The 24282-nt window shown below is 39.5% G+C and overlaps 1 pseudogene; it reads right to left on the bottom strand.

Moving 5' to 3' along the window:
- Positions 1 to 341: 341 nt before the first annotated feature.
- Positions 342 to 24282, bottom strand: part of LOC101398271 (carbonyl reductase [NADPH] 1-like) — a 71276-nt pseudogene continuing 47335 nt past the window's right edge.

The raw sequence follows: 24282 nt of genomic DNA on the forward strand, positions 1-24282 counted from the left end.
ACCGTCCTTCTGTTGACCTAACTTTTAGGTTTATTAGATTTTTGAGCTGGTTGGCAGGTAAACAATCTGCACAAATGGACATTTACAAAGAACCATTTATTCATCTATTGACTTTCATTCATTGCCATTGATTCCACTTTTTCTCCCCCTGTATCACAGAAGAAATCACAAAAGACTTCACAGAATTAGTAACCAAGTTAAATTGAGTACTTGATAGGGATATTTCGATTCTTCTTTTTTAAATTGTGGATAGGGATATTTTCGATCGTGTAAGTATCCTTTTGGTCAAATCGGGATAGGTAATGTATGGAGAACCATGGAGGGAACTCTAAGAGGGGTTCCTATTGTTCAACTTTCTTCTCCATAACAAACTCTCCATGAGGCCCTTCAGCATCCGAGGGCAAAAGGGGCAAGTACACATGGGTCTCCGCTCCTTCTATGGGGGTGGTTGTAGCTGTAGGTCCCTATATGATGGTTCTCACTCACCCTGGACAGAGAACATTAAGGAGGACCTTGCTCCCTATCCTCTGCTCACTCAGTCTCCTGGCATGGATTTTGAACGGGACTGTGATGCCCATCTTTGACACTGTATATGCCATGGCCCTTATATCAGACCAGCCATCGTGTATGTGCACACCATTCTTCGTATTTTCCGTGAACTTGTTCATGGGTCCCACCCAGCTCCTCCTCCGTGATGGTCTCACTTGTAAACTTCTGCTACAGTTATGGGCTGCAGGTTTAAGAACTGTGAGGCTCATTATGTTAGACACATCCATCACTCTGCCTAAAATGCAACACAGATTGTTACCTAGAAAGGCATGCATAAGAATGATAAATATCAAAATCACTGGGATTTTGTCCACTCGAGAAACAATTACTAGTTTGCCATAAGCATTAATTAAGACTGTCTCTATGAGTGAAGGGCATGATATAATCTTGAACTTGTTTTACCCATAATGTCTTGGATGGTGTGAGAAAAATGTTCTAATGGGGAGAGTAGTGCCCAGAAGTTCCGTAAGAAAATAAAAATGGTTTATAGAGGAACATGCTAAGGGGAATGTAAAGAGGTACACATTAGTGTCAAAGCCTGCCTTTGGGACCACTTAAGGATGTTACAGTCTCTTGCGCAGTGGTCTGTGTTCAGGTCTCTCTTGACTAACAAAGAGTTGACTGGTTGATGGATGGCAGTTCCTAGGTGAATGGAGAGCATCTGCTTTGGAAAGCTGCCACTCTAGTTAAGGAATGTAAAACAAAGTTAGCTCAGTGGGCTGAATTGTGTGCTGTTTTCTCTGGGTTTTTATCAACTCAAGGGCAGTGACTAATGGCCTGGCAATATGGTGATGGAAAGGGGCAGTGGAAAACTGGACTATTAGATGAGTGCTATAAAAATAAATGAAGTAGATGCTACGACATGGATGAACCTTGAAAACATTATGCGAAATTAAAGAGGCCAGTCACAAAAGACCACATATTATATGATTCTACATAAATGAGATGTCCAGAACCAGAAAATCTGGAAGCAGAAAGTAGACTAGGGGTTGTTTAGGGCTAGGTGGAATGAGGGAACAGAGGAGTGATAGGATTTCTTTTTGGGGTGATGAGACTATTCTAATCTTGAAGGAGATGATGGTTCCACAACTCTGCACACATAATGAAACCCACTTAATTGTATCCTTTAATGGATGAAGTGTATGGTATGTTTGTTATATCCGATTAAACCTGTAAAAAGTGTAAAGCAATGAGAAATTTGTTACTGATTATTTTTGGAAAATATAGTTAGTATTCATAAAAATAAATTTATATTAACATGTATGAAGAAAGAGTCTACTATTTTTACATCTAAATGACTATTTTAAACATTATAAAAAATCATGAGACCATATCACCAGCAAGAGATTTGAGTCAAATAGGAGATTCTCTCTTTAATGTAAATATTGGGAAACTGTTATCATCGATTAACTTGAGCTCCATTCTACTAAAGGAATGGCAGTGCAAAGAAAATTCAATAAAAAGACAATTCATAGCACTATGTCTCTCATTAAATAATCTTTGAGATAGTTACGATGAATTATAGAAACTTTTCTGTTAATCTTCCAACGGTCTTCCAGGATGAACAAATTTTGGACATGGGTCAATTATTCCAGTCCTTCCTTTCATCTGAAACACGTGAAGCATAAGAATAAACTGAACCTGTTTGTGAAATGTTTTAGTAAGAGCAGTTAAAGGTCCTAAAAGAATTTAATTCATTCTCAATAATATCTGCCTCTCTCATGGTAAAAGTAATACAGGTTTCATGAATCTAAGTTGCAACATACAGAAGGATATGAAAAAGTTAAGATAGGGGGAGAGGAAGACAGAGTGGGCGACTGGTACCAGAAAGGCAGCTACAATTGCTTATAGGGCTTTAGAATCATATTCTAGAGACTTTAGTCTAGGTAGTAGATGGAGAATCTATACTAACTTTCTGTAGGTTGTTTATATGCTGTAAAGACGTGATGACCACTTTTCTATTCTATTATCTATCTCAGGAAGTCTAGAATCAGTTGGGGAAATACTGCCCTGTGTATAGTAGGGAAGCCTGACCCAGGATTCCAAAGGTCTTTGTAAATAAATTCCTGGATGTGGGTACTGCCTCCCAGTTGTTCTTCCCCACACCAGTCCCTCCCGCTGAACAATCCCCAAGGAGTGGCATCTGCCTGTGTGCCACTCCTAAGAGCTGGGTGAGACTGTACTTCTTTTTTTAAATTTTTATTGAGGTCTTAATGGTTTATAACATTGTGAACTTTCAATTGTACATTATTATTTGTCAGTCACCATATAAATGCACCCCTTGACCCCTTGTGCCCACCTACAAACCCCTTTCCCCTCTGGTAATCACTAAACTGTTCTCTTTGTCCATGTGTTAGTTTATCTTCCACATATGAGTGAAATCATACGCTGTTTGTCTTTCTCTGTCTGGTTTATTTCACGTAACATAATACCCTCAAGGTCCATCTGTGTTGTTGCGAATGGGATGATTTTGTCTTTTTCTGGCTGAGTAGTATTCCATTGTATATATATATACCACATCTTCTTTATCCAATCATCAGTTGATGGGCACTTGGGTTGCTTCCACTTCTTGGCTATAGTGAATAATGTTGTAATTAACATAGGGGTGCATAAGTCTCTTTGAATTGTTGATTTCAAGTTTTTTGGATAAATACCCAGTAGTGGGATAGCTGGATCATATGGTATTTCTATTTTTAGTTTTTTGAGAAGTCTCCATACTGTTTTCCATAGTGGCTGAACCAGTTTGCCTTCCTCCCAGCAACATGTGAGGGCTCCCTTTTCTCCACATCCCCTCTAATATTTGCTCTTTTTTGTCTTGGTGATTATAGCCCTTAGTGTAAGGTGATATCTTAGTGTAGTTTTGATTTGCGTTTCCCTGATGATTAGTGATGTTGAACATCTTTTCATGTGCCTATTGGCCATCTGTATATCTTCTTTCGAGAAATGTCTGTTCATATCCTCTGCCCATTTTTTGATCAGGTTGTTTGTTTCTTTGTTGTTCAGTTGTGTGAGTTCTTATATATTTTGGAGATTAACCCCTCGTCAGATATATGATTTTCAACTATTTTCTCCCAGTTGGTGGGTTTTTTCTTTTGTTCCTGGTTTCCTTTGCCTTGCAGAAGCTCTTTAGTCTGATGAAGTCCCACTTGTTTATTTTTTCTTTTCTTTCCCTTGTCCAAGTAGACATAGTATTCGAAAAGATTCTTCTAAGACCCATGCCAAAGAATATACTGCCTGTATTTTCTTCTAGGTGTTTTATGGTTTCAGGCCTTACCTTCAAGTCTTTGATCCACTTTGAGTTAATTTTTGTGTATGGGAAAAGATAATGGTCCACCTTTAATCTTTTCTGTGTGGCTGTTCAGTTTTCCCAACACCATTTATTGAAGAGACTTTCCTTTCTCCATTGTATGTTCCTAGCTCCTTTATCGAAGATTAGCTGCCCGTAGATGTGTGGTTTTATTTCCGGAATTTCAATTCTGTTCCCTTGATCTGTGTGTCTCTTTTTGTACCAGTATCATGCTGGGCTGATTACTATAGCTTTGTAGTATATTTTGAAGTCAGGGATTGTGATGCTGCCAGCTTTCTTCTTTTTCCTCAGGTATTGCTTTAAGTATTCAAGGTCTTTTGTTGCCCCATATTTTAGGATTTTAGGATTCTTTGTTCTATTTCCATGAGGAATGTCATTGGGATTCTGATTGGGATTGCAATGAATCTGTAGATTGCTTTAGGTAGTATGGACATTTTAATTATAATTATTCTTCCAATCCCTGTATGGACTATCTTTCCATTTCTTTGTCATCATCAATTTCTCTTGATAATGTCATAGTTTTCATTGTTTAGGTCTTCACCTCCTTGGTTAAATTTATTCCTAGGTATTTTATTCTTTATGTCGTGATTGTAAATGGGATAGTATTCTTTTATTTATTTATTTTTTATTGTGGTAACATTGGTTTATAACATTGTATGAATTTCAGGTGTACATCATTATACTTCTATTTCTGCACTGATTACATCATGTTCACTGCTCAAAGACTAATTACAATCCATCACCACCTGCATGTGCCTAATCATCTCTTTTGCCCTCTTCCCTTCCCTCTTCCCCTCTGGTAACCACTAATCCAATCTCTGTCTCTATGTGTTTGTTTGTTGTTGTTTTTATCTTCTACTTATGAGTGAGATCATACAGTTTTTGACTTATTTTGCTTAGCATAATACCCTCAGTGTCCATCCATGTTGTCACAAATGGCTGGATTTCATCATTTCTTATGGCTGAGTAGTATTCCATTGTGTATATACGCCACATCTTCTTTATTCATTCATCCCTTGATGGGCACTTAGGTTGCTTCCAAGTCTTGGCTATTGTGAATAATGCTGCAATGAACACAGGGATGCATGTTTCTTTATGCATTCAGGTTTTCATGTTCTTTGGATAAATATCCAGCAGTGGAATAGCAGGATCGTATGGTAGTCCTATTCTTAATTTTTTGAGGAATCTCCATACTGTTTTCCATAGTGGCTGCATCAGTTTGCACTCCCACCAGCGGTGTATGAGAGTTCCCTTCTCTCCACATCCTCTCCAACACTCGTTGTTTTCTGTGTTGTTAATTACAGCCATTCTGATGGGCATGAGGTGATATCTCATTGTAGTTTGATTTGCATTTCCCTGGTAGTTAATGATGTTGAACATCTTTTCATGTGCCTGTTGGCCATTTGTATATCTTCTTTGGAGAAATGTCTGTTCCGGTCTTTTGTCCATTTTTTAATTGGGTTGTTGTTTTTTTTTTTGTTGTTGACATGTATGAGTTCTTTATATATTTTGGAGATTAACCCCTTATCAGATATATGATTTGCAAATATCTTTTCCCAATTGCTAGGTTGTCTTTTCGTTTTGTTGATGGTTTCCTTTGCTGTGCAGAAGCTTTTTAGTTTGATGTAGTCCCATTTGTTTATTTTTTCTATTGTTTCCCTTGCCCGGTCAGACATGGTACTTGAAAATATGCTGCTAAGACCAATGTCAAATAGCTCACTGCCTACGTTTTCTTCCAGAAATTTTATGGTTTCAGGTCTTACATTCAAGTCTTTAATACAACTTGAGTTAATTTTTGTGTAGGGTGTAAGGTAATGGTCTTTTTTCATTTTTTGTGCATGTGGCTGTCCAGTTTTCCCAAGACCATTTACTGAAGAGACTTTCCTTTCTCCATGGTATGTTCTTGGCTCCCTTGTCAAAAAATAGCTATCCGTAGATGTGTGGGTTTATTTCTGGGATCTCAATTCTGTTCCATTGATCTGTGCATCTGTTTTTGTGCCAGTACCATGCTGTTTTGGTTACTATAGCTTTGTAGTATATTTTGAAATCAGGGAGCGTGATATCTCCAGCTTTGTTCTTTTTTCTCAGGATTCTTTTGGCTATTCTGGGTCTTTTGTTGTTCCATATAAATTTTAGGTTTCTGTGTTCTATTTCTGTGAAAAATGTTGTTGGAACTTTGGTAGGGATTGCACTGAATCTATAGATTGCTTTAGGAAGTATGGACATCTTAACTATGTTAATTCTTCCAATCCGAGAGCACTGAATATCATTCCATTTATTTGTGTCTCCTTCAATTTCTTTCAACAATGTTTTATAGTTTTCAATGTACAGAACTTTCGCCTCTTTGGTTAAGTTTATTCCTAGGTATTTTATTCTTTTTCTTGCAATTGTAAATGGGATTGTATTCTTAATTTCTCTTTCTGCTATTTCGTTGTTAGTGTATAGAAATACAACTGATTTTTGTACGTTGATTTTGTATCCTGCAACTTTACCCTATTCATTTATTACTTCTAAATGTTTTTTGGTGGATTCTTTTTTTTTTTTTTTGTGAGGCGATCAACCCTGAGCTAACATCTGCCAATCCTCCCCCTGCCTTTTTTTTTTTTTTGGCTGAGGAAGACTGGCCCTGGGCCAACATCAGTGCCCATCTTCCTCCACTTTATATGGGATACCGCCACAGCATAGCTTGCCCAGCGGTGTGTTGGTGCATGCCTGGGATGCGAACCAGCGAAACTTTTGGTGGATTCTTTAGGGTTTTCTATATATAAAATCATGTCATCTACAAATAGTGACAGTTACTTCTTCTATTCCAATTTGGATCCCTTTTATTTCTTTTTCTTGCCTGATTTCTCTGGCTAGGACTTCCAATACTATGTTTTTTTTTTTTTAAATAATTTTATTTATTTATTTTTTCCCCCAAAGCCTCAGTAGATAGTTGCATGTGGTAGCTGCACATCCCTCCAGCCGCTGCATGTGGGACGCGGCCCCAGCATGGCCGGAGAAGCGGTGCGCCGGTGCGTGCCCAGGATCCGAACCTGGGCCACCAGCAGCGGAGCGTGCACACTTAACCGCTGAGCCACGGGGCCGGCCCATCCAATACTATGTTAAATAGGAGTGGTGAGAGTGGGCATCCTTGTCTGGTTCCTGTTTTTAGAGGGATACCTTTCAGTTTTTCACCATTGAGGATGATATTAGCTGTGGGTTTGTCATATATGGCCTTTACTATGTTGAGGTACTTTTCTTCTATACCCATTTTCTTCAGAGTTTTCTATCAGAAATGGATGCTGTATCTTGTCAAACGCTTTCTCTGCATCTATTGAGGTGATCATGTGATTTTCATTCTTCATTTTGTTAATGTGGTGTATCATGTTGATTGATTTGTGGATATTGAGCCATCCCTACATCCCTGGAATAAATTCTACTTGATCATGGTGTATGATCCTTTTAATGTATTGTTGTATTCTATTTGCTAGTATTTTGTTGAGGATTTTTGCATCAATGTTCATCAGTGATATTGCCCTGTAATTTTACTTTTTTGTGTTGTCCTTGTCTGGTTTTGGTATCAGGGTGATGTTGGCTTTGTAGAATGAGTTAGGAATCTTCCCCTCCTCTTGAATTTTTTGGAATAGTTTGTGAAGGATACGTATTAAGTCTTCTTTGAATGTTTAGTAGAATTCACCTGGGAAGCCATCTGGTACTGCACTTTTATTTTGGGGGAGGTTTTGATTACTGTTTTGATCTCCTTACTGGTGTTTGATCTATTTAAATTCCCTATTTCTTCTTGATTCAGTTTTGAAAGGTTGTATGATTCTAAGAAGTTATCCATTTCTTCTATATTATCCAATTTGTTGGCATATAGCTTTTTGTAGTATTCTCTTATAATCTTATTTCTGAGGTGTCCATTGTAATTTCTCCTCTTTCATTTCTGATTTTACTTATTTGAGCCTTCTCTCTTTTTTTCTTGGTGAGCCTAGCTAAAGGTTTGTCTATTTTGCTTATCTTTTCAAAGAACTATCTCCTGGTTTCATTGTTTCTTTCCTATTGTTTTTTATTCTCTATTTCATTTATTTCTGCTCTGATTTTTATTATTTCTCTCCTCCTACTGATTTGGACTTTGTTCTTCTTTTTCCAATTCCTTTAGGAACACTGTTAGATTGTTTATTTGATAGTTTTCTTGTTTGTTGAGATAGGCCTGTATTGCTATAAACTTCCCTCTCAGAACTGCTTTTGCTGTATCCCATAATTTTTGGCATGTTATATTTTCATTTGCATTTGTGTCCAGACAGTTTTTGATTTTCCTTTGATTTCTTCATTGACCCAATCGTTTTTTAGTAGCATTTTGTTTAATCTCTACATATTTGTGGCTTTCTGATTTTCTTCCTGTAGTTGATGTCTAGTTTCATACCATTGTGGCCAGAAAAGATGCTTGGTGTTATTTCAGTCTTCTTATTTATGGAGACTTGTTTTGAGGCCTAATATGTGATCAATATTGGAGAATGTTCCACGTGCATTTGAAAAGAATGTGTATTCTTTGGGTTTTGGCTGGAATGTTCTGTATATATCTACTAAGTCCATCTGGTCTAATGTGTCATTCAAGGCCAGTGTTTCCTTATTGATCTTCTGTTTGGATGATCTATCCATTGGTGTAAGTGGAGTGTTAAAGTCCCCTAATATTTTTGTGTTACTATTTCTCCTTTTACATGTGTTAATAATTGTTTTATATGTTTAAGTGCTCCTATGTTGGATGCATAGATATTTATGAGTGTTATATCCTCTTGTTGCATTTTTCCCTTGATCATCATGTAGTGCCCTTCTTTGTCTCTTGTTAAGTTTTTGTTTTAAAGCCTATTTTGTCTGATATGAGTATTGCTACCCCAACTTTCTTTTCATTGCCATTTGCATAGAGTATCTTTTTCCATCCCTTCATCTTCAGTTTGTGAGTGTCTTTATGTCTGAAGTGTGTCTCTTGTATGCAGCATATATATGGGTCTTTTTTTTATGCAATCAGCCAACCTATGGCTTTTGATTGGGGCATTTAGTCCATTGACATTTAAAGTAGCTATTGATAAGTATGTACTTACTGTCATTTTTTAACTTTTTTTCTGGGTCTCTTAGTAGTTCTCTGTTCCTTTCTTCTTCTCTTGCTCTCTTCCTTTGTGGTTTGATGGATTTCTTTACTATTATGTTTGGGTTCCTTTCTCTTAGTTTCTTTGTATTTATTATAGGTTTCTGGTTTGTGGTTACCATGAGTTTCATACATAATAACCTACATGTATAGCAATCTATATCAAGTTGATGGTCACTTTAGTTTGACCTCTTTCTAAAAGCTCTACTCTGTAACTCCTCTCCTTTCAGATTTTATGTTTTTGATATTATGGCTAACCTCTTTTTTGTGGGTTTGTATCCATTACCCTCTTATTATGGAAATAGATAATTGTTTCCTATTTGTGTTCTTCTCTTTCCCCCTTAAATAAGTTCCTTTGGCATTTCTTGTAGGTTTCTTGGTGATAAACTTCTTTAATTCTTTCTTGTCTGGGAAAATCTTTATCTCTCCTTCCATTCTGAATGATAACATTGCCAGGGAGAATATTCTTTGCTGTAGGTTTTTTCCTTTTAGTACTTTAAATATATTGTGCCACTCTCTTCTAGCTTGTAAGGTTTCTGCTGAGAAGTCAGCTGATAGCCTTGTGGGATTTCCTTTGTATGTAACTGGTTGTTTTTCTCTTGCAGCTTTAGGATTCTCTCCTTATCTTTAGTTCTGGACATTTTAATTATGATGTGTCTTGGTGTGGACCTCTTTGGGTTCATATTTTTTGGTTCTCTCTGTGCTTCCTGTACCTGGCTGTCTGTTTCCTTCCTTAGGTTAGGGAAGTTTTCAGCTATTATTTCCTCAAATAGATTCTCTGACCCTTTGTCTCTCTCTTCTCCTTCTGGGACACCTATAACCTGGATATTAGTGTGCTTGATGTTGTCCCAGAGGTCCCTTAGACTGTCCTCAATCTTTTTATTTCTTTTTTCTTTTATATATTCAGCTTGGGTGATTTCCTCTAGTCTTTTGCCCAGCTCGCTGATCCATTTTTCTCTATCCTCTACTCTGTTTTTTAGTTCCACCAGTGAAATTTTCATTTCCAGTATTGTATTTTTCATTTATGGTTGGTTCTTTTTTTATATCTTCCATTTCTTTGTTGATGTTCTCACTGAGTTCAACCATTCTCCCAAGATCAATGAGCATCCTTATTTGACTCTTTGTTTGAACTCTCTGTCAGGTAGATTGCTCATTTCTGTTTCATTTAGTTCCTTTTCTTGGGTTTTGTTCTGTTCCTTTACTTGGAACGTATTCCTTTGCCTCCTCATTTTGCCTCTTTCTCTGTGCTTGTGTCTATGTATTAAGTAGGTCAGCTATGTCTCCTGATCTTGGAAAGGTGACCTTATATAAGTGATGCCTTATGAGGCCCAGCAGTGTGCTTCCCTCTTGTCACCAGTTCCAAATGTTCCAGGAGTGACCCCTGTGTGGGCTACATGTGACCTTCTGTTGTGGCAGGGTTGTTCTTGCTGTAGGTGCCCAGGGAGGCTGAGCTGTCCCCCTGGCCAGCTGAATGTAATGTTCAGCTGTGTGTGGTTGTTGTGGACCCTTCAGTTTCTTTATCAGGTGTGGGGAGCCCCAGCACAGTTGGCTGCAAGGTGTAATAGCACATTCCTCTTACAGTTTTTCTACTAAGTGAGTAGGCCCCCAGTTTGGCCTGTTGTTAGGCTCAGGGTCTTACAATTCCTATAGGCCTCTGGCCTATAAGCCTCTTGTCAGCTCTCTGAGGATTGCAGCTGGGTGGGCCTGGCCCCAGGCTCAGCAGCACCTAATTGTTTCAGGCTTTGGAAGGTGGAGCTGATCCTCTATGTGGCTTTTTGAGAAGGACGAGTCTTCTACAGCTCACAAGCCCCACTACTGACAGGGCTACACACACAGCCAACACCGTCCTGTCCCATGAAGTGGACCCTGTCACTCCACCTCAGAGGGCCCACATGCTCCAGCACTGCCCCAGACACTCCACCCAATACTCACTCACACCTTGCCCTGCAGAGGTGGACCCATTAACCAGGCTGCAGAGAGTCCAGGGACCCCAAGTTGGCTGAGGGCTTGTTGTTGGGTGGGACCAGTGCCTAGGGCGGACTGCTTGCCTTTGTTGAGCTGGATTAAATCTGTGCTCTAGTGGGTGGGGCAGACCTTGGGCTAGCAGACCACTGGGAGAACTCCAATGTCATCTGCCAGTGTCTGTGTCAGCATGCTCACACGAGGTGACAACAATGACAACCGCCACTGTCCCAGTCCCTGGAGAGGTCTCGCCTTTCACCGAGATGCACCCAGAGCCTATCAGGTGAGTCTCTTCTCACCAAAAGACTGTGCGCCTTTTTTTCTGGAGATTTTAGGTTGCTTTCCAAAACGGGTTAATTTGTGCATGGGCCTTTTAAGAGATAGCTTTAATTTCTTTATGTCCCAGCTTTTCTGGGGTATTCCCTGTTGTTGTTAGTAGTCAGAAAAGCCAGATATTATGACATTCATCCCAGTTGTGCTGGGTCCTAAAAATGCGTATAGCAACAATGCTCCCCGGCTCGGGTCCCCCACTCCTCCAGGGAAGGCTGCATATCTCTGGATTGCTGCCGGGCAGCCATGAAGACTTGCAGCTCATGAAGGTGGCATTTTTTTCTCTCCAGAAGGGAATTTCTGCCTCTTCCACCTCAGTCAGGAGTGTCATTTGTTGCAAGGGTTCCTATTATCCAGTTTTTATTTCTCCCTCAAGGGTAATTGTTCCAAGAATAGTTGTAGGTCTGCTGTGTCCGTGGGAGGAGGTGCGTTCAGAGTCTGCCTATGCTACCATCTTGATTCTGAAGTTCAGGATTATATTCTTGAGTTCTCTTTCTCTTAGTTCATTCTTAAAGTATAGAAATGCGACTGATTTTTGTAAGTTGATTTGGTACCCTGTAACTTTGCTGTAGTTGTTGATTATTTCTAATAGTTTTCTGATGGATTCTTTAGGGTTTTCTATACATAAAATCATGTCATCTGGAAACAGCAAGAGTTTCACTTCTTCATTGCCTATTTGGATTCCTTTTATTTCTTTTTCTTGCCGAATTGCTATGGCCCAAACCTCCAGTACTATGTTCAATAAGAGTGGCGAGAGTGGGCACCCTTAGCTTGTTCCTGTTCCCAGGGGGATGGCTTTCAGTTTTTCCTCATTGAGTATGATGTTGGCTGTGGGTTTGTCATATATGGCATTTATTATGTTGAGGTACTTTTCTTATATACCCATTTTATTGAGAGTTTTTATCACAAATGGATGTTGGATCTTGTCAAATGCTTTCTCTTTGTCTGTTGAGATGATCTTGTGGTTTTTATTCCCCATTATGTTAATGTGGTGTATCACATTGATTGATTTGTGGATGTTGAACCATCCCTGTGTCTCTGGTATAAATCCACTTGATCATGGTGTATGATCCTTTTAATGTATTGCTGTATTCGGTTTGTCAATATTTTGTTGAGGATTTTTACGTCTATGTTTTTCAGAGATATTGGCCTGTAATTTTCCTTCTTTTTGTTGTCCTTGTCTGGTTTTGGTATCAGGGTGATGTTGGCCTCATAGAATGTGTTAGGAAGTGTTCTGCTTCCTCAATTTTTTTGAATAGTTTGAGAAGTATAAGCATTAAATCTTCTTTGAATGTTTGGTAGAATTCTCCAGAGAAGCCATCTGGTCATGGACTTTTATTTTTGGTGAGGTTTTTGATTACTGTTTCAATCTCTTTACTTGTGATTGGTCTATTCAGATTCTCTATTTCTTCTTGATTCACTTTTGTGAAGTTATATGAGTCTAAGAATTTACCCATTTCTTCTAGATTTTCCAATTTGTTGGCATGTAGTTTTTCATAGTATTCTCTTATAATCCTTTGTATTTCTGTGGTATCCATTGTAATTTCTCCTCTTTCATTGCTAATTTTATTTATTTGAGACTTCTCTCTTTTTTTCTTAGTGAGTCTGGTTAAGGGTTTGTCAATTTTGTTTATCTTCTCAAAGAACCAGCTCTTTGTTTCATTGATCCTTTCTATTGTTTTTTTTTGGTTTGAATTTCATTTATTTCTGCTCTAATTTTTACTATTTCCTTCCTTCTGCTGACTTTGGGCTTTGTTTGTTCTTCTTTTTCTAATTCTTTTTTTTTTTTTTTTGTGAGGAAGGTCAGCCCTGAGCTAACATCAGTGGTAATCTTCCTCTTTTTGCTGAGGAAGACCGGCTCTGAGCCAACATCTATTGCCAATCCTCCTCCTTTTTTTTTTTTTCCCCAAAGCCCCATTAGATAGTTGTATGTCATAGTTGCACATCCTTCTAGTTGCTGTATGTGGGATGTGGCCTCAGCATGGCCAGTGAAGCGGTGTGTCGGTGCGCGCCCGGGATCCGAACCCGGGCCGCCAGTAGCAGAGCGTGCACACTTAACCGCTAAGCCACGTGGCCAGCCCGCTTTTTCTAATTCTGTTAGGTGTATTTTATTATTGCTTATTTGATGTTTTTCTTGTTTGTTAAGGTGGGTCTGTATTGCTATGAATTTCCTCTTAGGACCCCTTTTGCTGCATCCCGTGTGAGTTGGTTTGTTGTATTTTTATTTTCGTTTCTCTCCAGATATTTTTTTATTTTTTCCTTTAATTTCTTCAGTGATCCACTGGTTGTTCAGTAGCATGTTGTTTAGTCTCCACGTATTGCAACTATCCCAGCTTTTTTCTTGTAGTTGATTTCTAGTTTCATAGCATTATTGTTGGAAAAGATGCTTGATATGATTTCAATCTTCTTAAATTTATTGAGGCTTGCCTTGTTTCCCAACATATGGTATATCCTTGAGAATGTTCCATGTGCACTTGAGAGGATTGTGTATTTTGCTGGTCTTGGATGGATCTATTAAGTCCATCTGGTCTAATTTTTTGTTTAATTCCACTATTTCCTTGTTGACTTTCTGTCTGGATGATCTATCTATTGATGTAATGGAGTGTTAAGCTGCCCAACTATTATTGTATTGTTGTTAATATCTCCGTTTAGGTTCATTAATAGTTGCTTTATGTACTTTGGTGCTCCTTTGTTGGGTACATATATATTTATGTGTTATGTCTTCTTGGTGGGGGTAAAAGAGTGTGGCCCTTTTATCATTATATTCTACCCCTCTTTGTCTCTCATTGCCTGTTCTATCTTGAAGTCCACTTTGTCTGATATAATTATGGCAACACCTGCTTTCTTCTGTTTGCCTTTTGCTTGAAGTACTGTCTTCCATCCCTTCACTCTGAGCCTGTGTTTGTCTTTAGAGTTGAGATGTTTTTCCTGGAGGCAGCATATTGTTGGGTGTTGTTTTTTAATCCATCTCGCCACTCTCTCTCCTTTGATTGGAGAATTCAATCCATTTACATTTAGAGTGATTATTGATATATGAGGGCTTAATGCTGTCACTTTATCACCCATTTTCCAGTTCTTCTGCATTTCCCTTCTTTCTTGTCCTGTGTATTTTGGACTTCCAATTCAGTTTGGTAGTTCTCTTTGAAGGTTTTCTTAGTTTTCTCTTTATTTATCTTTTGTGTCTCTGTTCTGATTATTTGTTTAGTGATTACCATTAGGTTTGTATAAAAAGTCTCATAGATGAGATATACTATTTTCTGATAGCCTCTTATTTCCCTAGACTAAACTGATTCCTTCCTTTTCCTCTTCCCCTTCTAAGTTATTATTGTTCCAACTTATTCCATCTTATGCCTTGAGTTTGTCATTAAAATGATGAGATTATATTTATTTTTGATGTTTTCCTTCCTTTTATCTTTAATGTTATAATTAAGTGTTTGCTAACCTGTTCTGATAGAGAGCTGCAATATTCTGATATTGTCTACCTATTTAACTCCTTGTTCAAAGCTTTGTAATCCCTTTCTTTTTTTTTCAAGTATGAGGGCCTTCTTGAGCATTGTTTGTAGGGGGATCTTGTGGTAATGAACTTCCTTAGCTTTTGCTTACCTGGGAAAATTTTTATTCCTCCATCATATGTGAAGGATATTTTCACTGGATAGAGTGTTCTTCACTGAAAGTCTTGGTCTTTCAGAATTTTGAATATATCATTCCACTCTCTTCTCGCCTGTAAGGTTTCTGTTGAGAAATCCTCTGAAAGACTGATAGAGGTTCCTTTGTAAGTTATTTTCTTCTGCCTTGCTGCCCTTAATATTTTTTCTTTGTCATTGACTTTTGCCACCTTTACTACTATATGCTTGGGAGAATGTCTTTTTACACTGATATAATTAGGAGTACTATTAGCTTCTTTCAGTTGTATTTCCAGTTCCTTCCCCAGGTTTGGGAAGTTCTCAGCTATGATTTCTTTGAACAAGCTTTCTGCTCTATTCTCCTTGTCTCCTCCCTCTGGAATACTTATAATCCTTATGTTGCATTTCCTAATTGAGTCAGATATTTCTCGGAGAATTTATTCATTTCTCTTTAGTCTTAGTTCTCTCTCCTCCTTCATCTGAAGCATTTCTATATTTCTGTCCTCCACATTGCTCATTCTCTTCTTCATAATATCAGCTCTGTTATTCAGGGAGTCCAGATTTTTCTTTATGTCATCCATTGTGTTTTTCATCTCCAGCATTTCTGATTGGTTTTTTTTTTTAAAGTTTCAATCTCTTTTGTGAAGAATTCCCTCTTTTCATTAATTTTGGTCCTGATTTCATTGCACTGTCTATCTGTATTTTCCTGTAACTCATTGAATTTTTTATGATGGCTATTTTGAATTCTCTATCATTTAGATTACAAATTTTTGTGCCTTCAGGATTGATTTCTGGGTGCTTGTCACTTTCCTTCTGTTCTGGAGTGTTAATACATTTTTTCACACTGTTTGATGGTGTGGATTTGTGCCTCCACATAGTGATTGTGTCTGTTGGCAGCTTCCACCTGCCACCACTGGGTAGGGATCAAGAGCTGTGTATTCTGAGCTTGCTGTGATCCTTGGCTAGCTTGGTTAGAGCTGCTGCTTTTCCATCATATGCGCAGGTGCTCTGGCCAATCAGCTGAGCTGGAGTGCCAGAAGGGGGAGGGGTGTTTTCTTTCACCTGCACAATCCTGGGGGTCTTCTCACTCTGCTCTCGCTATCTGCTTTTCTGGGGGTGCTGGCTTGACGAAGACACTCCTGCAATAGCTGAGCCACCTCTGTGTGGGGCTTTCCCATTAGCTGGGAGGCAACTTGGAAAACAAAGGTGTTCCCGTGGAGGGCCACCCCTCCCCCATCTCCTCTCAGAGCCATGCGTGATCCCATGCCCTGTGTTTCTGCCACTGGGGGAAGGAGAGGAGATCACCTTATCTCCTTCCGTTCCTCCAGGGGGTCCAGCACCTCCATTTCAGACATATGGCTGTGTGGGTCTCTCAGATGTCTTTTTTTGTTGTGTGAATGTCCTCTGTTCATATATTAATGTCCTTTTCATTGTATCTTAGAGGGGACAGTCTAAAGGAAGAGCTCACTCTGTCATGATGCTGATGTCACTCCTATAGATCTTCTTATCTGACAACGTGGGACAGGACACACAGAAGCAGGAAGCAGGAAGCACTTGCTGGAGGTTACACAGCAAAGGCTCTGATCCACGTGTTTCATCTCCAGAGTGTACTCCTGGCTTTCAGAATGCAGTTCAGGGACACTGAACTGGAATGCACACAGCTAATCCTCTAAGAAGTATTATGGGTCATCCTTTCTTGTGCTAAGGGTGTGTGTTTGTGTTTGTATGTGTGTGAAACTGTGGTCCTTTAATAATCACTCCATACTGATGAGAAAAGTATGTAATCATCTAAGAAAGGGCTCTTTCACTAGTGGGCCTGACATTTGTGTCAGGCTTACAATTTATCCAGGCCATCATTCTATATCTGAACTGGGATGTATTTTAGGATACCATGTTTTCTTCCCAAAGTGCAAATCAATGGAAACACATAGACCATGTCCCCAGGGCTTAATACACAGTAGCTGTTCAAGAACTCTTTGTGGGATGACTGTCCCCTATTGGCTCTGCCCTAGCATCTCTTCTTTACTCTCCAAACCCTTACCGCCCCAAACCAGAGCCAACGTGAGCTGGACAACAAGGGATTTTTTAGACACCATCTCATTTCCAGTAACCAACTTCAAAAGCATTACTTGATTCTAATTGTCTATTCAGAGGCAGTAGGGGCACATGTTGTTCTCTGGACCTTTTATGATTTCACATTCATCATATTAGTCCATCTTTTCTAATTCCAGGAGTACTTGTTTTTAAGTCTCTGGATTGATAAGGGGTTTACACGAAACACTACAGGGTTTTGAAATGTGTCTCCTGCAGCCCTTTGGGTTTCCCTGAGGTGCCCTCGGCACCCAAAGGAAGACAGTGGCCCCCATCAATCTGAGTCCTCTTTTCTCATCTGTCACTCTGGCCTGACTGGGTACAGTTTCACTTGAAAAATGGGATTCTGGGCATTAATATTTGAGGACTATTGAGCAGTGGGAAGAACAGTTAACTTGGATACCACATGACTTACATCTGCACCCAGCTGTGCATGTGACCATGCTATCTTTATGCCTCCATGTTCTTTTTTTTTTTTTTTTAATTTTTTGTTTATTGCAGTAACATTGGTTTATAACATTGTAAAAATTTCAGGTGTACATCATTGTACTTCTATTTCTGCATAGATTACATCATGTTCACCACCAAAATACTAATTACAACCCATCACCACACACATGTACCCAATTATCCCTTTCACCCTCCTCCCTCCCCCCTTCCCCTCTGGTAACCACCAATCCAATCTCTGTCCCTATGTGTTTGTTTATTGTTGTTATTATCTACTACTTAATGAAGGAAATCATACGGTATTTGACCTTCTCCCTCTGACTTATTTCACTTTGCATCATGCCCTCAATGTCCATCCATGTTGTCACAAATGGCTGGATTTCATCGTTTCTTATGGCTGAGTAGTATTCCATTGTGTATATATACCACAGCTTTTTTATCCATTCGTCCCTTGATGGGCACTTAGGTTGCTTCCAAGTCTTGGCTATTGTGAATAAGGCTGCAATAAACACAGGGGTGCATGTACCTTTGCAAATTGGTGTTTTCAAGTTCTTTGGATAAATACCCAACAGTGGAATAGCTGGATCATATGGTAGTTCTATCCTTGATTTTTTGAGGAATCTCCATACTGTTTTCCATAGTGGCTGCACCAGTTTGCACTCCCACCAGCAGTGTATGAGAGTTCCCTTCTCTCCACAACCTCTCCAACACATGTTGTTTCCTGTCTTGTTAATTATAGCCATTCTGACGGGCGTGAGGTGATATCTCATTGTAGTTTTGATTTGCATTTCCCTGATAGTTAGTGATTTTGAACATCTTTTCATGTGTCTGTTGGCCATCTGTATATCTTCTTTGGAGAAATGTCTGTTCAGGTCTTTTGCCCATTTTTTAATTGGGTTGGTAGTTTTCTTGTTGTTGAGATGCATGAGTTCTTTATATATTTTGGAGATTAAGCCCTTATCAGATGTATGGTTTGCAAATATCTTCTCCCAATTGTTAGGTTGTCTTTTCGTTTTGTTGATGGTTTCCTTTGCTGTGCAGAAGCTTTTTAGTTTGATGTAGTCCCATTTGTTTATTTTTTCTATTGTTTCTCTTGCCCGGTCAGATGTGGTGTTTGAAAAGATGTTGCTAAGACTGATGTCAAAGAGCGTACTGCCTATGTTTTCTTCTAGAACTTTCACAGTTTCAGGTCTTACATTCAAGTCTTTAATCCATTTGGAGTTAATTTTTGTGTATGGTGTAAGGTAAGAGTCTACTTTCATTTTTTTGCATATGGCTATCCAGTTTTCCCAACACCATTTGTTGAAGAGACTTTCTTTTCCCCATTGTATGTTCTTGGCTCCTTTGTCAAAGATTAGCTGTCCATAGATGTGTGGGTTTATTTCTGGGCTTTCGATTCTATTCCATTGATCTGTGTGTCTGTTTTTGTGCCAGTACCATGCTGTTTTGGTTACTATAGCTTTGTAGTATATTTTGAAATCAGGGAGTGTGATACCTCCAGCTTTGTTCTTTTTTCTCAGGATTCCTTTAGCTATTCGGGGTCTTTTGTTGTTCCATATAAATTTTAGGATTCTTTGTTCTATTTCTGTGAAAAATGTTGTTGGAACTTTGATAGGGATTGCATTGAATCTATAGATGGCTTTAGGAAGTATGGACATCTTAACTATGTTAATTCTTCCAATCCAAGAGCACGGAATATCTTTCCATTTCTTTGTGTCTTCTTCAATTTCTTTCAGAAATGTTTTATAGTTTTCGGTGTACAGATCTTTCACCTCTTTGGTTAAGTTTATTCCTAGGTATTTTATTCTTTTGGTGCAATTGTAAATGGGATGGTATTCTTAATTTCTCTTTCTGCTACTTCGTTGTTAGTGTACAGAAATGCAACTGATTTTTGTATGTTGATTTTGTATCCTGCAACTTTACCATATTCGTTTATTACTTCTAAAAGTTTTCTGGTGGATTCTTTAGGGTTTTCTATATATAAAATCATGTCATCTGCAAATAGTGACAGTTTCACTTCTTCCTTTCCAATTTGGATCCCTTTTATTTCTTTCTCTTGCCTGATTGCTCTGGCTAGGACTTCCAATACTATGTTAAATAGGAGTGGTGACAGTGGGCATCCTTGTCTGGTTCCTGTTCTTAGAGGGATAGCTTTCAGTTTTTCACCATTGAGGATGATATTAGCTGTGGGTTTCTCATATATGGTCTTTATTATGTTGAGGTACTTTCCTTCTATACCCATTTTATTCAGAGTTTTTATCATAAATGGATGCTGGATCTTGTCAATTGCTTTCTCTGCATCTATTGAGATGATCATGTGATTTTGTTCTTCATTTTATTAATGTGGTGTATTACGTTGATTGATTTGCGAATGTTAAACCATCCCTGCATACCTGGAATAAATCCCACTTGATCATGGTGTATAATCTTTTTAACGTATTGTTGTATGCGATTTGCTAGTATTTTGTTGAGGATTTTCAGATCGATGTTCATCAGTGATATTGGCCTGTAATTTTCTTTTTTGTGTTGTCCTTGTCTGGTTTTGGTATCAGGGTAATGTCAGCTTCGTAGAATGAGTTAGGAGCTTCCCCCTCCTCAATTTTTTTGGAAGAGTTTGAGAAGGATAGGTATTAAGTCTTCTTTGAATGTTTGGTAGAATTCACCAGGGAAGCCCGTCTGGTCCTGGACTTTTATTTTTGGGGAGGTTTTTGATTACTGATTCGATCTCCTTACTGGTGATTGGTCTATTCAAATTCTCTACTTCTTCTTGATCCAGTTTTGGAAGGTTGTATGATTCTAAGAATTTGTCCATTTCTTCCAGATTGTCGAATTGGTTGGCATATAGTTTTTCATAGTATTCTCTTATAATCTTTTGTATTTCTGAGGTGTCTGTTGTAACCTCTCCTCTTTCATTTCTGATTTTACTTATTTGTGCCTTCTCTCTTTTTCTTGGTGAGTCTAGCTAAAGGTTTGTCTATTTTGTTGATCTTTTCAAAGAACCAGCTCTTGGTTTTATTAATTTTTCTATTGTTTTGGTCTCTATTTCATTTATTTCTGCTCTGATTTTTATTATTTCCTTCTTCTACTGATTTTGGGCTTTGTTTGTTCTTCTTTTCCAGTTCCTTTAGGTGCATTGTTAGATTGTTTATTTGAGATTTTTCTTGTTTGTTGAGATAGGCCTGTATTGCTATAAACTTCCCTCTTAGAACCGCTTTTGCTGTATCCCATAAATTCTGGCATGTCGTATTTTCATTTTCATTTGTCTCCAGGTATTTTTTGATTTCTTCTTTGATTTCTTCATTAACCCAGTCGTTGTTCAGTAGCATTTTGTTTAATCTCCATGTATTTGTGGCTTTTCTGATTTTCTTCCTATAGTTGATTTCTAGTTTCATACTTTTGTGGTCAGAAAAGATGCTTGGTATTATTTCAATCTTCTTAAATTTATGGAGACTTGTTTTGTGGCCTAATATGTGATCAATCCTGGAGAACGTTCCATGTGCATTTGAAAAGAACGTGTATTCTTCGGTTTTTGGATGGAATGCTCTGTATATATCTACTAGGTCCATCTGTTCTAGTGTGTCGTTTAAGGCCAATGTTTCCTTATTGATCTTCTGTTTGGATGATCTATCCGTTGGTGTAAGTGGAGTGTTAAAGTCCCCTACTATTATTGTGTTACTGTCTATTTCTGTTTTTATGTCTGTTAATAATTGCTTTATATATTTAGGTGCACCTACATTGGGTGCATAGATATTTACAAGTGTTATATCCTCTTGTTGGATTGTTCCCTTGATCGTTATGTAATGCCCTTCTTTGTCTCGTTTTACAGTTTTTGTTTTCAAGTCTATTTTGTCTGATATGAGTACTGCTACCCCAGCTTTCTTTTCATTGCCATTTGCGTGGAGTATCTTTTTCCATCCCTTCACTTTCAGTTTGTGAGTGTCTTTAGGTCTGAAGTGTGTCTCTTGTATGCAGCATATATATGGGTCTTGTTTTTTTATCCAGTCAGCCACCCTATGCCTTTTAATTGGAGCATTTAGTCCATTGACGTTTAAAGTAGCTATTGATATGTATGTACTTACTGCCATTTTTTAACTTTTTTTTTTTTTCCTCAGTGTTTTAGTAGTCCTTCTCTGTTCCTTACTTCTTCTATACAGAATTGATGGTCACTTTAGTTTGACCTCTGTCTGAAAGCTGTACTCGTTAACTACCCTCCTCCCTCCTTTTATGTTTTTGATATCATATCCAACCTCTTTTTTGTGCATTTGTATCCATTACGTTCTGATCGTGGAAATAGATAATTTTTCCTATTTGTGGTCTTCTCTTTTCCCCTTAAATCAGTCCCATTAACATTTCTTGTAACACTGGTTTCTTGGTGACAAACTCCTTTAATTTTTGCTTATCTGGGAAAATTTTGATCTCTCCTTCCATTTTGAACGATAACCTTGCTGGGTAGAGTATTCTTGGCTGTAAGTTTTTTCCTTTTAGCACTTTAAATATATCATGCCATTCTCTTCTAGCCTGTAAGGTTTCTGCTGAGAAGTCAGCTGATAGCCTTATGGGGTTTCCTTTGTATGTAACTTGACATTCTCTATGCGGCTTTTAGGATTCTCTCTTTATCTTTAATTCTGGACATTTTGATTATGATGTGTCTTGGTGTGGGCCTCTTTGGGTTTATCTTGTTTGGGGCTCTCTGTGCCTCCTGTACCTGGATGTCTGTTTCCTTCCTTAGGTTAGGGAAGTTTTCATCTATTATTTCTTGAAATAGATTCTCTGCCCCCTTGTCTCGCTCTTCTCCTTCCGGGACACCTATAACACGGATGTTAGTGCGCTTGATGTTGTCCCAGAGGTCCCTTAGACTGTCCTCACTCTTTTTAATTCTTTTCTCTTTTACCTGTTCACCTTGGGTAATTTCTTCTAGTCTTTCTTCCAGCTCACAGATCCGTTCTTCTGTATCCTCTACTCTGCTTTTGAGTCCCTCTAATGAGTTTTTCATTTCCAGTATTGTATTCTTCATTTCTGATTGGTTCTTTTTTTTATCTTCCTTTTCTTTGTTGACATTCTCACTGAGTGCATCTATTCTTCTCCCCAGATCAGTGAGCATCCTTAACACTCTTAGTTTGAACTCTCTGTCGGGTAGGTTGCTCATTTCTGTTTCACTAATTTGCTTTTGTGGGGTTTTGTGCTGTTCCCTTACTTGGAATGTATTCTTTGCCTCTTCATTTTGCCTCTTTCCCTGTGCTTGTGTCTACGTATTAGGTAGGTCAGCTACGTCTCCTGCTCTTGGATAGGTGACCTTATGTAAGTGATGGCTTAGGAGGCTTCCAGTGTGCTTCCCTCAGTTCTCAATGTTCCAGGGGTGACCCCTATGTGGGCTACGTGTATCCTTCTGCTGTGGCCTGTTTGCTCTCCCTGTAGGCGCCCAGGGAGGCTGAGTTATGCTCCTGGCCAGCTGTTGTAATGCTCAGCTGCTTGTAGTTGTTGTGGGCCCTTCAGTCTCTTTATCAGCTGTCGGGAGCCCCAGCACAGTTGGCTGCAAGTTCTAATACCACATTTGTGTTGCAGTATTTCTTTTAAGTGAGTAGGCCGCCCCTCCCCCCCGTGGCAGGTTGTTAGGCTCAGGGCCTTACAATTGCTGTAAGCCTCTAGCCTATTAGGTCTCTTGTCAGCTCTCTGAGGATTGCAGCTGGGTGGGGCTGGCCTCAGGCACAGGAGCACCCAATTGTTTCAGGTTTTGGAAGGTGGAGCAAACCTCCTATGTGGGTCTTTGAGAAGTACAAGTCTTCTGTGGCTGAGAAGCCCTGCCCACAGGTCCACACACACAGTCAACACAGTCCTGCCCGTGTGAGCGCCCCGACCTCCCAAGTGGACCCAGTCTCTCCACGGCGGGAGCCCCACACACTCTGCCACCGCCCCACACTCTCCACCCGCTCCTTGTGCACACCCTGCCCCGCTCAAGTCAGCTCAGTTGCCAGGCTGCAGAGAATCCAGTCACCAATCTATGCAGGCCCACACGTTGCCTGAGGGCTTGTTGTTGGGTGGGGCTAGTCTCTAGGGTGGGCTGCCTGCCCTGGCTGAGCTGGATTAAATCGGTGCTCTAGCGGGTGGAGCAGACCCTGGGCTAGCAGGTCTCAGGGAGAACTCCAATGGCGTCTGTGTCAGCACGCTCACACCAGGCCACAACAATGGCCGCCGCCAATGTCCCAGTCCCTGGAGTGGTCTCACCCCTCACCGAGATGCACTCAGGGCCTATTAGGTGAGTCTCTTGTCACCGAAGCACTGTGCACCTTTCTTTCTGGTGATTTTAGGATGCTTTCTGGAACGGGTGAGTTTGTGCGCGGGCCCTTTAAGAACCAGTTTTAGTTTCTTTGTGAACCGGGTTTTCTGGGAGTACTCCCCAATGCTTTAGTAGCAGCAAAGTCAGATATTATGCTGCTGGTCTCAATTGTGCTGGGTCCACAAAATGCCCACAGCGGGGGCGCTCCCCGGCTCAGGGCCCCGCGCCTCCAGAGAGGCTGCGTACCTGTGAGCTGCTCCCGGCGGCCGTGAAGCTGGCGGCTTGTGAAGGCGGCGTTTTTCCTCTCCAGAAGGGAGTCTCTGCCTCTTCTACCCCAGTTAGGATTGTCCGTTGTTGCAGGAGTTCCTCTTATCCAGTTTTCAGTTCTGTCTCAGGGGTAATTTTTCCACGAGTAGTTGTAAATTGGCTGTGTCCACGGGAGGAGGTGAGTTCAGAGTCTGCCTACGCCGCCATCTTGACTCCGCCTCCGCCTCCATGTTCTTAATGGAGACAATATCTAAAAGCCTAGCACATTGCATCAGGAAGGTACATCCACCCACCCTTCCTAGAACTA

The sequence above is a fragment of the Ceratotherium simum genome, chromosome 27, assembly GCF_057802395.1.
Source record: "Ceratotherium simum simum isolate JZ-2026a chromosome 27, ASM5780239v1, whole genome shotgun sequence".
Lineage (NCBI taxonomy): Eukaryota > Metazoa > Chordata > Mammalia > Perissodactyla > Rhinocerotidae > Ceratotherium > Ceratotherium simum.